At 42.1% G+C, this 12,358-nt stretch overlaps 1 protein-coding gene and 1 long non-coding RNA gene across 2 annotated transcripts in view; one reads left to right on the top strand and one right to left on the bottom strand.

Annotated features, from left to right (window-relative positions):
- Positions 1–334: 334 nt before the first annotated feature.
- Positions 335–3,252, bottom strand: LOC124229772 (uncharacterized). Its single transcript, XR_006885985.1, has 2 exons — positions 2,916–3,252; positions 335–545 (listed from the first exon to the last, which is right to left on the bottom strand). It is a non-coding gene; the product is annotated as an uncharacterized LOC124229772 (long non-coding RNA).
- Positions 2,092–12,358, top strand: part of NGF (nerve growth factor) — a 122,516-nt gene continuing 112,249 nt past the window's right edge. The window contains exon 1 of the mRNA XM_046645170.1: positions 2,092–2,171. The gene's annotated coding sequence lies outside the window, so the exon portion shown is untranslated. The remainder of the gene's footprint in view (positions 2,172–12,358) is intronic.

Below are 12,358 nucleotides of genomic sequence, written 5' to 3'. Positions count from 1 at the left end.
AAAGGGAGCACCAAGCGAGAGGAAAGAGAAATGAAGTATTAGATTAGCACCCAAGGTATCTTAGGCCTTTCGCTAGTCACTTACTATATGCTATTCAATTTAACAATGAGAACAATCCTGCAAGGTAATTACTGTTATCACAGTTTCACGGTTGAGGAAGTGGAGGCTCGAGGGGGTTAAATTGTCCATTGATAGTGTCCACTGTTGCACAGTCATATTCGTCCAGTTAGGCTTTAGTGAAGTTCTGCTTGACTCCAAAGCCTGTGCGCTTTTCTTTTCTTGCTCTGTTGATTATCCATTGCTGCTAAACCAATTACCACCCAAACTCAGTTGCTTAAAACAACAAACATTTATTATCTCACAAGTTCTATGAGTCAAGAATCTGGGTGTGGCTTAACTGAGTGCTTCTGACTCAGAGTCTCTCAGGTGCCAGCTGGGGGCTGCCACCATCTCCAGTCTCACTCAGGTGGCTGTTGACTGGAGACCTAAATGTCTTGCCATGAGGACTTCTCCATAAGGCACTCACAACATGGCAGCTGGCTTCCCTGAGGGAGTAATTAAGAGAGTGAGAGAGAACATCCAAGATGGAAACCACAGTCTTTTTATAATTTATTCTTGCAAGTGACATTCCCTCACTTCCACTGCACCCTGTTCCTTAGAAGTGAGTCAATATGTCCAACTTACACTCAAGGGGAGGACATGAACACCAGGAGATGGGGACTGTTGGGGCCTTGTAGAAATCATCTTTCTGAGATCGTTTTGTGTCCTAAAATATTCTTTGTTTTATAAAAACTATTTACATTTAAACCATCCCTTAGGTAAAAATAGCATTCTACCTACGTTTAGCACCTCTCATGAACTTTTTTTCCACTGTAAATTTTCAGGAATTTCAGGAATACTAACTTCGTGTGTGTGTGTGTGTGTGTGTGTGTATATACAAGTGTGTATATATATATACACACACACACCAAAAACAATATTAAAATGCTCTCTTCATATCTTACTGGCTACAATGTATAAAATATAATAATAAAATATAACCAAATGACAGAGATAAGCAGTATCTGGCACAATGTTCACAATATTTATACAAGCCCTATTTTGCAAAGAGTTCCATAATGTTACAATTTGGATAAGAACCAAAAGAAATATCTTAGTGGCCACCTGACCCCTATGTGCACTCTGTCCCTTCATAAGTAGCGTTCTGTTAATGCCCAGAATTAGCCAAGAACGTTTGCTGACTATACGCTAGGAACAGAGTTCTTCATTCTGGTGAACACGTAGTAAGTAAAGCTTTTCATACCCCCAAAGCTCTAGAATTCAATTGAGTGGGCTGAACTGTCTGATCCCCATTCAGTATGGATAGACAGCAGGCCACGTAAAACAAGGTCTTGGGGGTCCCAGAGATGTAGCTTCAAAGTTCTGCTCTTCTGGCTGAGAATTCTTGGATAAGAGCTCTTGTCCAAAAATGTGTATAACAATACGCACCCACCTGACAGGGCAGCTGGGAGAAAAGGCAGCATCGCCAAGTGGTTTAGGTGCATGGACTGCGAAGCCAGACTGCTTGGGCTCAGCTCCTGTCTCTGCCGCTTACGGGGAGAAGGCCCTTAACTTTTCTGCCTCAGCTTCCCCGTCTGAAAAGTGGACATGATGGCACCTACCTTGTGGGGCTGTTGGGAGGATTAAGTCAGTTAATATGTGCAAAGCCCTTAGAACGGTACTTGGCACTTGGTAAGTATAAAATCAGTAAGCATAAATGAAGTCTTTTGTGGGAAGCCCTTAGTGTAGTACCTGGCAAAAAGTAAGGAAATTAATAAATCATTTTCAATTTTGTAAACTTTAACTTCTTTGTCTGTAAAATGAGGATGTTAATGCCTATCTTGTAGGCTTCTTATGAAAATAAATAAAATAAAATATATAAATCATCTAATGGTTTGTGGCCCATACTCAATGGTAGCTATTATTATTATGAATATTCATAAGCAATTGTAGAGGTACCAATATGTGGAAGTTGGGAATGCCAAATAACTCAGTGCAAAACCTCCCTCCAGCCCAGAGGTACGTATCTCAGCTCTAAGGGAGTGCATGCATTGGGATTACTACAAGATGTTCCTGTTAGCCTGGGTAGCACTTTCCGGAGTTCCTCTGGGGCTGTCTGTGTTCAAGGAATTGTGAGTCTGATTTCTTCTGGTTTCTGCGTGGTATTTTAATTGGCGTATTAAGTTTCTTATCTACTTTGCTTTTGTGTTTTTAATAATACCCCTTTGTGGTTGCAGGCCGAGCGCAGAAAGAATGTACTAGAAAGAGCTGGTAGAGATAAACGCTGTAGACACACTGAGAGCCTGTAGCTCTGGGATCCTCTGGGTCCAAAGAGAGGGAGCTGGCTGTCAACCCTGTGAGCTGTTTCCGGAGGGCCCGGCTCACAGGGTGATGAGGAGGGGAGACTCAGGGGCACCCAAAGGACATGCTGCTTTCTCAAGGACTGCCACAGTACCTTCCCCTCCCTCCTGAGAGCCCCGCTCAAGAATGTGTAATGTCTTGGACCTCTCCCTCAAGGCTAGATGGTTAGTTCATAGGTAGCACCAGCTTGGGAACAAAAGAATGCATTTCTCAAAAACATAACCCTGTCTGTGACCCTGCTCATGATAACCACAAACCGAGGGGAAAGAAAAGCATTTTAAAGCTAGTTCTGGGAAGTAGATTGCCCCCTGACCTCCTCCCCAGAGCCAGAGCTCCACTATCAGACTGAAAGCAAACACCACAGAACAGGACAGCAGGAGACACACTCATGACTAATTGGCTTTAAGAACAGGGAATAAAGGAAAACAGACAAACAACTCTTTTAGCTTTGAAAATAAATACGCCTAAGGACCATGCATTGCTCATAGAATTTTGTTTTTAGTAGAAATACCAACCTCTATCACGTCCGACTCCGATGTTGAGTTCATTAGGAACACATCAGTTTTAATGGCAATCTTCAATTATATTTGAAATTTTACTTGGTTTTAGTCCCTCTTTCATTTTTTTTTTACCTGGAGGCTTTGGGGAAGTCTCGTCAGAATTCACTTGGCAATAGTTTACGTGTCTTAAATCAAGTACATTTCATCGAAGTCCTAACTTTCATCACCTTTCAAATGGTATTAGCTTGGCTTTAAATTCCTTAGTTCGAGAATCTCAGCCATAAAGGGTGAGTTCCTGGTATCTGCTATCAGCTCCCTGTTTGAGGATTAGTCCTGTGTTTTGATGTGGGATATAAACATATCCGGATAATTCTCCCGAGCTTCACTTGTTGAAATTTGACATTTGTCCTATCTCTTAATTATGGCTTAGCTCCCAGAAAGCTTTGCTGCCACCTCTCTGTCAGCTGCCTGCCCCTCCCCCTCGACACACACACTCAGTCCTAGTCTCAATCTTCCATTTAGCTAAGGAAGCAAAGCTAATAACAAAACACAGATTAGAAACCCTCCATCTCGAAAGATTCTCAGCTTTGTGTGGCTTGGGTCTGTTAGCCACAGAAAGGTCAAACAAATCAGATAGTTGAGTTTTTCTGACCTGGCTAGTTAGGGCTCCCAACTGCCAACCCCTCCCTACCTCCTGGACACTCCCCACAACCCAACATTTTAGCTTTCCTCACTGTCAACTTATCTTTCTGCGTTCCTGGAGCGTCTTTTCTATGGAGCATTTGCTGCCTCCAACGTTGCCAAAACAGAAGCTGTTGCCCTCCAGGTTAAAAACTCCATAGTTGAATATAGAAAGACACAGAGGACGGGAATTAATAGAAAAGATTTGAGGGTGTGTGTGTGTCCTTGTGTGACACAACTGCAACTTGAAAGGAGCACATAGTTATCCTAGCAGTCCATTTTAGCTCATATTATCATCCTTGTTCTACCAGCACAGAGTGTTTTCTCTCTGTGTGAATAACCAACTGGGTTGTATCCAGTAGGGTGCTGGTAAATGTATAAAAACTAACTCTTCAGGAGAAAAGTGCTTGTTTCTACCATTTACTGATTTCCTTGGTATAAATACTCCCGGTGTGGTCAATTTTGAGTCACCAAAATCACTGAACAAAGATTTGGGAAGAAATGTCCATCATCAGCTCCGCTAGCAGTAGAGTAGGTCCAGTGCATGGGGAGAGAGAAGGCCAGGGAACATTTATAGAGCAAGCAATTGTGGGAGATCAGAATTTGCCACCCCAAAATGTGTCTCTTTGGCTTGATTATTTTTTATTTTTTTTTTATTTTTTGAGGAAGATTAGCCCTGAGCTAACATCTGCCACCAATCCTCCTCTTTTTGCTGAGGAAGCCTGGCCCTGAGCTAACATCCATGTCCATCTTCCTCTACTTTATATGTGGGACACCTGCCACAGCATGGCTTGACAAGCAAGGTGTAGGTCCATACTCGGGATCCCAACCAGCAAACCCCAGGGTGCTGAAGCAGAATATGCAAACTTAACTGCTCTGCCACCAGGCCTGCCCCATGGCTTGATTATTTTTAAGAACAAAAGACTTTGAAGGAAACTTTGACCTTCCTCCAACTATCTAAGATAATTTAAGATAGAAAGCCTATCCTAGGAAGGAGCCACCACCATAGATAACTCTGGGTGTGGTAGACTGGGAGGATCCTTGCTAAGCCTATTTTTATCAAAGTTCTCTTTCCTGGGTCCCATTGTCTATAGATGGTCCAGCAAACATTTGTTTACCAAGCATTTGCTTTACCATCTCCATGTGAATGACTTTCCTCTTCTTTGAAGTCCCAAACCACTACCCCCAATATCCTCCTTTGTCCTTACCCGAAGATGCTATTTAAGGTAGTGGCTTCTGCCATTTTGGCAAGTTACTCAGTTTTCCTGAGTTTCTCTCATGTATACATGCTATTAAGCTTTGATTTTATCCCATTACTCTGTCTCATGTCAATTTAATTCTTAGACCAGACAGAAGGACCTAGAGGGTAGAGGAATTGTCTTCCTCCCCTACACAATTCTTGAGTTTGAATCTAGAAAAAGTAGATATAGACATGATGATAGAAGGCAAGAGGCAAGTATTTCTGGAAAAGGGTGAACCACTCTCACTGCAATCTAAGTGTGTATCTGTGCAGTGTGTATGTGCCCGCTTGTGTGTGTGGCAGGGGATGGGCTGGGGAAAAGACTCCCTCAAATAGGCCATCTGTGGCTCTAGCAATGAGCCTTCATCATCTAAAGAATTCCCAGGATCAAATGTAACATCTATAGTCTCCTTTCAAGACTATTAGTTCCAAACTGGGAAGAATGTCCTCTCCAATTGGACTCCTTTCAAAAAAGTTGTTTCAAATAATTCTTTGGTTACAATAGTCAGTGTCATAGTGAAATCGTCATTATTCTAGGAGCCAACATCAATACATTATCATTACAGAGTAGCCACACAACAGAGCTCAGCCAAGCCAAGGAAGGCGGAATTTCAGACTGAGAGACTGTTAAAGGTCATGCTATGATTTGGTCTGCATAGGAAGGAAATGGAGAAAGTTTAAAGGGGAAGTGTGATGCATTGATTTGCGTCAAAATAAGAGCTCTGTGTAATGAGAACTGTCTCAGAGTGGTCTAATTACTAACCGTCTCCTTCACATTAGCTTGCCCTGCAAAGGCTGCATTTCCTTTGTTGCATCCAAGGGCAATTCAAACTATTGTTCCAAAGCAACAAGTTTATGATTCAAAACTTGAGCACTGGTAGATTTCATCCCTCTCAATGAAATCAACAAATGCTTGTTGAGTGGCATCTTGGCCCATGATACCAGGTTGCCCTTACTCCTGGCACAACACCCCAGGGCTCTCAATAGCCCCTTCTTACCTGCTCTCACTGGCTTTTCAGGAAGAAAAAACGATATCTCTAAAGATTCTCATCAGCTCATTCCACTCCCGCTTCTTGATCGACAGGGTTTAGGGCTTCTCCAACACCCTATTTCTCTGGCTTCTTTCTCTTTCATGAGGATTTTATATTCTAACTTCTGTAATTAATTTAACTATTGTTTGTATAATTTAACTATATTTAATCACATAATTTAACATAATATAAAAATGCTATAAATATAACTGTAACTAATTAACTATATTTTGTTACATGGACATGTTCTAGAGGCCTTTGGGTAATGGGTACTTTAAAAATGAGACAGAAAAAGTAGCAACAAACCAGGAACACGAATTGAGTTTCTTCTTTAAGGTCTCTATTTTCAAAAAAAGTTTTCCTTTTTTTTTTAACTATGGGAAAAATGCTAATTTTCTTACACAGGAAACTTTAACAATCCAATTACAGCAAATAGTAAAAATAGTTTCCTAGTGGGAATACATTAAGGATATTGAAATAAAAACTCGCTGGTAACACTAAATATCAGCTAAAAGTATACACATAACCAGGGCAGAAAAGTTCTAATGAGAGGCAGAAATAAGAATTTGGAAGTAGTTTATTACCTAAGTTACCACTTTGCTGCCTGGTCCCAGTGGCCAGTGTGGTTCTTTCCATGTTGTTTAAACAATCTTGTACCAGGATAAACACGAGATAAAGGTTCATATGATCCTGCTGCTGTTGTCAACAGACAAACTCTTAAATGCTATTTCCCCTTCAGTTACTAAGTAGTGTCTCAGAAAGTACCTGATAGCCAAGAATGGCCACTATGAGACACTGCTTCCCTAGCACAGGGAAGGGTATGTTGTTGGAAAGAGAAATACATTATAACAATTAGTATTAAGTAACTAAACTTTTCACTTCTACAAAATTGGTTTAGAAGGAGTTTCTGTGTGAGTGGAAGGCAGCCCCTACTAGAACCCCAGGATCTGAGGGCTGGTCTCTCTATGAGATCATCCTTGTCATCTTGTTTTGATCACTTTAAGCCAAGCCCCATCACGCCAGCTGAGGAACGAAGATGGGGAATGAAGTCATTCTCTGGAGCTCCGAGCTCTGGATCTGAACCTCGTCCAGTCCCAGTGGGGCCCAGGGCTCATCTGTCCCCATCTCAGTTGTCCTGGGGGAATGGTAGAACCAAGGCCTGAGGGAACTTTCCTTTGGGACACAACACTCGGAGAGAGGGGCCCACAGGGAGCAGTAAGAGAAGTAAAGTCATCAGAACTTAGCCTCCTAGCAGCTGAGTGAGTTGGTGGGCTGTTTAACCCCTCTGAACCTGTTTCCTCACCTGCAAGATGGAGAGAATAATATTTATCTCACAAGATTGTTTGATGGACTAAACAAAGTAGAGATATAAAGTGCCTGGCAGAGAGAAAACCCAGTCAATGGTGTCTCTCATCCGACCTCAAAGCTACTATAAACCCTCTCCAGAATGGAGTTTCTTTTTCTCTCCTCCCACCAACTTTTTCCCTGTCACCCAAAAGGACAGAGGAGTGGCCAGCATTGCCTCTCCTAGCACCATCACAGGGAGTCCAACTACAAATTGAGGGTGAGGATGACGGAGAGGAATATCCCATGAATGGAAACTGGAGCAAATTTTGTATAGTTCTGGAGGAGCTGGCTATTCTGAGGCCAAAGTTCACATGGTGGGGCAGGAATAGCTTTCAGTGGACATGAGCTTAGCTCAGTAAAGAAGGGCCAGGTCCTACGCTCTGGGAGGACAGGCAGCCCCACATCTGCCAACAAGAGGCAAAAACATCCCGTAACTTTCTGCCACTTGTCTGGGATGCAGAATGCTCTAGCTCTCCCAAACTACCTATGCTGCACACAAACTTATGCTGTTTGTCTGTCTGTCTGCTCGCCTGTGTTTATTTTCAGTGCCTTAGCAGATTGGCTTTAGGTTCATGCTGCAAGTTGTGTTTGGCAAGAGGAGGTGTTTTAATATCCTTGCTTGACTGAAACTATCTCAATGCCGATGAGTTCAGTTATTTTGAAGAGGATAAAGTATTGCCCCAGTTTCTTCATAATCACAGCATAGAACAGTTCAACTTTAAATCTGAGTTATCTACCTTATGAAATACTCACTAAAATAACCACATCTGGAGTGTTCCCCACAGGTTCCTGGAGCTCTGACCAACTCTTAGGCAAACCATGCATGTCAAAACACACTTGATGACTTATCTGAGCTATAATCTGGGCAGCTGAAATTGATGGAGCGTCCTGGTCCCTACCCTTAACCTTCCTCTGTGTACGTCTGTAATCCAGCACCTTCAGTGGGTGAGACCAGTAAAGATTTAATGTTATCTTATTCAAAGTTTCTATGATTTATATTCAGTCCACAAAAGGTGTGTTCACCCACCCAAATGAAGTGAGGCTGAATTTATTCATCTATTCACAAATATTTTCTTGCACCCTCTATGGGCCAGACACTTTATAAGCACTGGGGATATACACGTGAATGGGCCAATCTCTGCCTGAAGGACTCACAGTCTAGTAGAAGAGGTAGTATTCAGGACATGTGGAGGATCTGAATGAAGGGAGGGATCCCCAGGTCTGTGGGGATTGGAAGTCAGAAAAGATGTAATGGAAAAAGTGACCTTTGTTCAGGATCAAGACTTCAAATTAAGAAGTCTTTCCTGATTTCCAATCCCCATAGAATTAACCACTCCCCTCATGAACTCAGGCTTATCCTCCTAGCCAATAATAATCAGTCTCACTGTGACAACTTTTCTGGCGTGCATTATCCACACAAACTATTAGAATTGACCCTAAGTTCACTAGATAATTGAATAGTCACTCGTTCTATGACATGTGTTCATCTCTTAAATCAGCAAAAGAAACACTGCTTTGAAATTTGACAACCTCAACAATTTTTGTCAATTCTATTGAAGACCCATGTGATCAAACTCTATAAACAGAGGCATTTAGGAAAAAGAACTATCTTAAACCATGCCCTTTGTTTATAGCTCATGTCTTCTCAATAGTGAAAATTAGAAAGTTGACCTTTAAAAAGATTTGAGCTTAAGATGAGCTGCCTGATAACAAAGGTTAGCAGCAAATGAACGAACTGGGGTATGTATCAAGCCGTTGACCATTAGTATGATTTCAGAGGCCCTTGATGTTTGCCCCAAAGGTTTCTCATACCTCTGTCTCCCCAAGTGATGATATCTAAACTTCCACTGGTAGTTTCTTTATCATGAGGTCTGATCCTACTTAAAATACAGCTATCTGCAATAGATGTCTTTTACACCTTGGTGTGAATAAATTCATCAGATTCTTTCTAGAGACTGGTCACACCATGGGTGAAATCGGAGTGCTGCTAAGGTGGAAAGAGGGGAGGAAGAGTGAATAAGATAAAGTCTGGGGGTACCCCCAAGTTTTTTTTTTACTTGCAATTTGCTAAAGTCCAGCCTTGGTCACAATTTAGAAAAAAATGAAAATTCGCGGGTGAGAAGTGGCGGCCAATACCTAAGATTCTAAAGAGCTGTAAGACAGGCGAGTTTCATGGTTTTGATAATCAAGACTAAGACACCCCACTCTTGTTCCCCTGCCTCAGCTTAGAGTCATGTGAGAGTTTCTGGTCCAGAACCACTCAGACTGTAGTAGGTACCCAGTGACATGGCAGTATGTCACCTGCCCCTGTGGCACTCTGAGAAAATAGCTGCAGTCACAGTTCCTTAACAGAGATGTTCAAACATATTTCACTTTTTTCTTTTTTTCAGTTTTAGTCTAACACAATATTCCTTGTTCTTAGATCTGATTGTTGTGAAAGCATTTCATTTCTCAGTTACCACCCCACAGGCCAGTGCAGACCTGCCAGCGAGGGGATGAATCAGTGTCTCAAAGCCCCAGTACAGTCACCAAAGGAACTTTCCATTCCTACCTGGGTAGAGTATTTGTGCCTGCACACATTCAATCAAAAGTATGGACTGAACATTCTCTGTGTAGCATACTGGACCTGTCCCGTGACAGATACCAGAACAGTATCAGACACAGTTCAGATTTTGTTGTGCTTATCATTGTACTGGAGAGACAAGTCATAAGTGCGTGAAAAGCTATGTCCCAGGAGGAGGTAGTGGGGGACCAACTCTTCAAAGAGAACTATAGCAGGTCAGGTAAAGGGGAGATCCCTATAGCTGGAGTAGTTAAGCTCCACAAGGGCAGAGACCGCAGCTAGCTGTTCATTGTTGTATGCCCAGCGTCTATCACATGGTGGGTACTCCATAAATATTTGTTGACTGAATGAGTAGATAGATAGATGGATAAATGATAGTAGATGGCTATTATGAAATGCTCCATGAAAGAAGTAGTTTTTAAAGGTTGGCTAGGCTTTTGATATAGAGGAGAGAGGGGGAGGGCAAGTCAGAAGAAGTTCCTCTCCTAAAGATCCCCAGGACATTCAGCAGGATTGGGATGCCCCCAAGACAGAGCAAGCATTCAAATGCCGTTGGCCAGTCCTGAGCCCTGAGCAATGCCACAACTCCAACTTCTATCACCATCAGTGGGCAGTAAGAACAGTGTCAGGCCAGAATCCAAAAAGAGCAAGTGGGAGATATAAGTAGAAAGGAAGCTTCTAGTTCTAAATACAACATCAATGCCGCTGGGGTTTTCCATCCGCCCATCATCTGTCTATGGGGCAGGCTCATAGAGATCCCAGACAGCCATGATTGCCTGTGTTCATAGTAACACTGTAGTACCAGAGCCAACTTGTATCAATCACAAGTTGGGCACAAAGTTCGATGTGAAGACAGGGATTCAACAGGTTACAATTTTTCCCATCCCTTTCTGCTGGGCCCTACCACGTTGGGCTTTCAATCTGAACCCTGACTTTCCCCCAAGTTAAGCCACTTGATCCATATCCAGAGCTTTAAATGGCAAACTACTTAACACACCTAAGCACTGACAACAGTACCAAGCCCATAGTAAGAACCATCCTGCTATCTGTTTTTATGACCCATGGAGGCAGTAAGAGGTATTCAAGCTGAAGGCAGCGACTACCTCCTCTTTTGTATTTCCAGCATCTAGCCAGTGCCTGACACGTAGTAGGTGCTCAGCAAATGTTTGTTGAATGAAGGAGTAAGGCAGCTTTAGTTCCATAGTGCACGTCAGCCTTCTGCTGGTCTTTCCCCACCCTAAACCCTAGTTTAAATCACTAGACTTCTGCCATCACTCTGTTCTAGTAACCTACCACCAGGACGGGGGTTCCTCCCTTTCTCTTCTCTACCCAGGACCCAAGTCTATTATCTGTTTATTTCCTGGATGGCAAGTGTCTGAATTTCTCAGATACTGCCTTCCACAGATTACCTTTGGCCTCCATTATGCATAGGTCCTCAAATACTGTTTCATGCTTCAATGCTTTCATCTGCATTATCCCCTCTGTCTCAAATTCCCCTTTACCTCATTACTTTCTATTCATGTTTCAAAGCTCATCTCAACCATCACTTCCTCTCAGAAGACTTATAGAAGGTCTTCCCAGACTTATATAATTATGATATAATGCCCACCCTTATATAATTCCTCCCTTAGGTTCCCATGGCCTCCTGGGTACCTCTCTACCTACTGCTACCGATTAAGTTGCCCTGCAATCACTGATTCACTCGTCTGTTCTCCACACTCAGCAATGAGCAAATGGAGGGTGGGGAGCATGTGTTCTTCTTTGTATCCCCACCATCTACCATAGTGTCTAGCACATAGTATTCAACAAAAAATGAGCGAGTGAATGAATGAATGGGTGAATGTCTTCTGTCCAACAGGACGGCCTGAGCTGAGACCTGGTTTTGCTCTCTGGCCTGGACACCGAATGTTGCCTCTCACCCTGACTATTCCTTTCCCTCAGTGCCGGTGGTTCAAGTTCTCAAACCATTCCCCCTCCCCCTCGCTTACCACCCTGCCTCTAGAAGTGCTGTGCCTTGTCCAGTAATGAGCGATGCACTGCTGTGTCCCAGGTTAGGACGCTTTGTTTAACACTGACTATGGTGGAGTCACACAGATGCACATTTCACTTCTATAAATTCAACTATGTACTTTCAGCACTATTTATGGTTTTAAAATTTAATGATACACCTTTTTTTTACAATTTGGCTCCTAAAGATATGCCATCTATTTCATTTGGCACAAAAAAAACACTCATATGTTCCAACAGGAAAAGGAAAACTGTTAGATTTATTTAAAGATGGTAAACTCTGTTCTGTACTTTATGTACAATTTAAGGGACTTTTCAAGCATAACTTTTGTCCATAAAAGATTTTTACCTTACACTTTGATTTTATTGTATTTTTCAAAAAATTTCATCTGTATAGTTGAGTACTTATCTCCAAGACAAAGATTTCTTTTTAAACATAATCACAATACCATCATCACACAAAGAAAACCAACAATAATTCCTTAATATTAGCAAACATCCTTGAATGTCCTAGACATTTTTTGGGTTTTTTTAAATATATATTTTTTTAAGTTTGAGGCTTGAATTGGAGTTTCTGAATAAAGTCCAT

This window comes from Equus quagga, chromosome 18, assembly GCF_021613505.1.
Source record: "Equus quagga isolate Etosha38 chromosome 18, UCLA_HA_Equagga_1.0, whole genome shotgun sequence".
NCBI lineage: Eukaryota > Metazoa > Chordata > Mammalia > Perissodactyla > Equidae > Equus > Equus quagga.
This window is presented reverse-complemented; position numbering and strand designations above follow the sequence as displayed.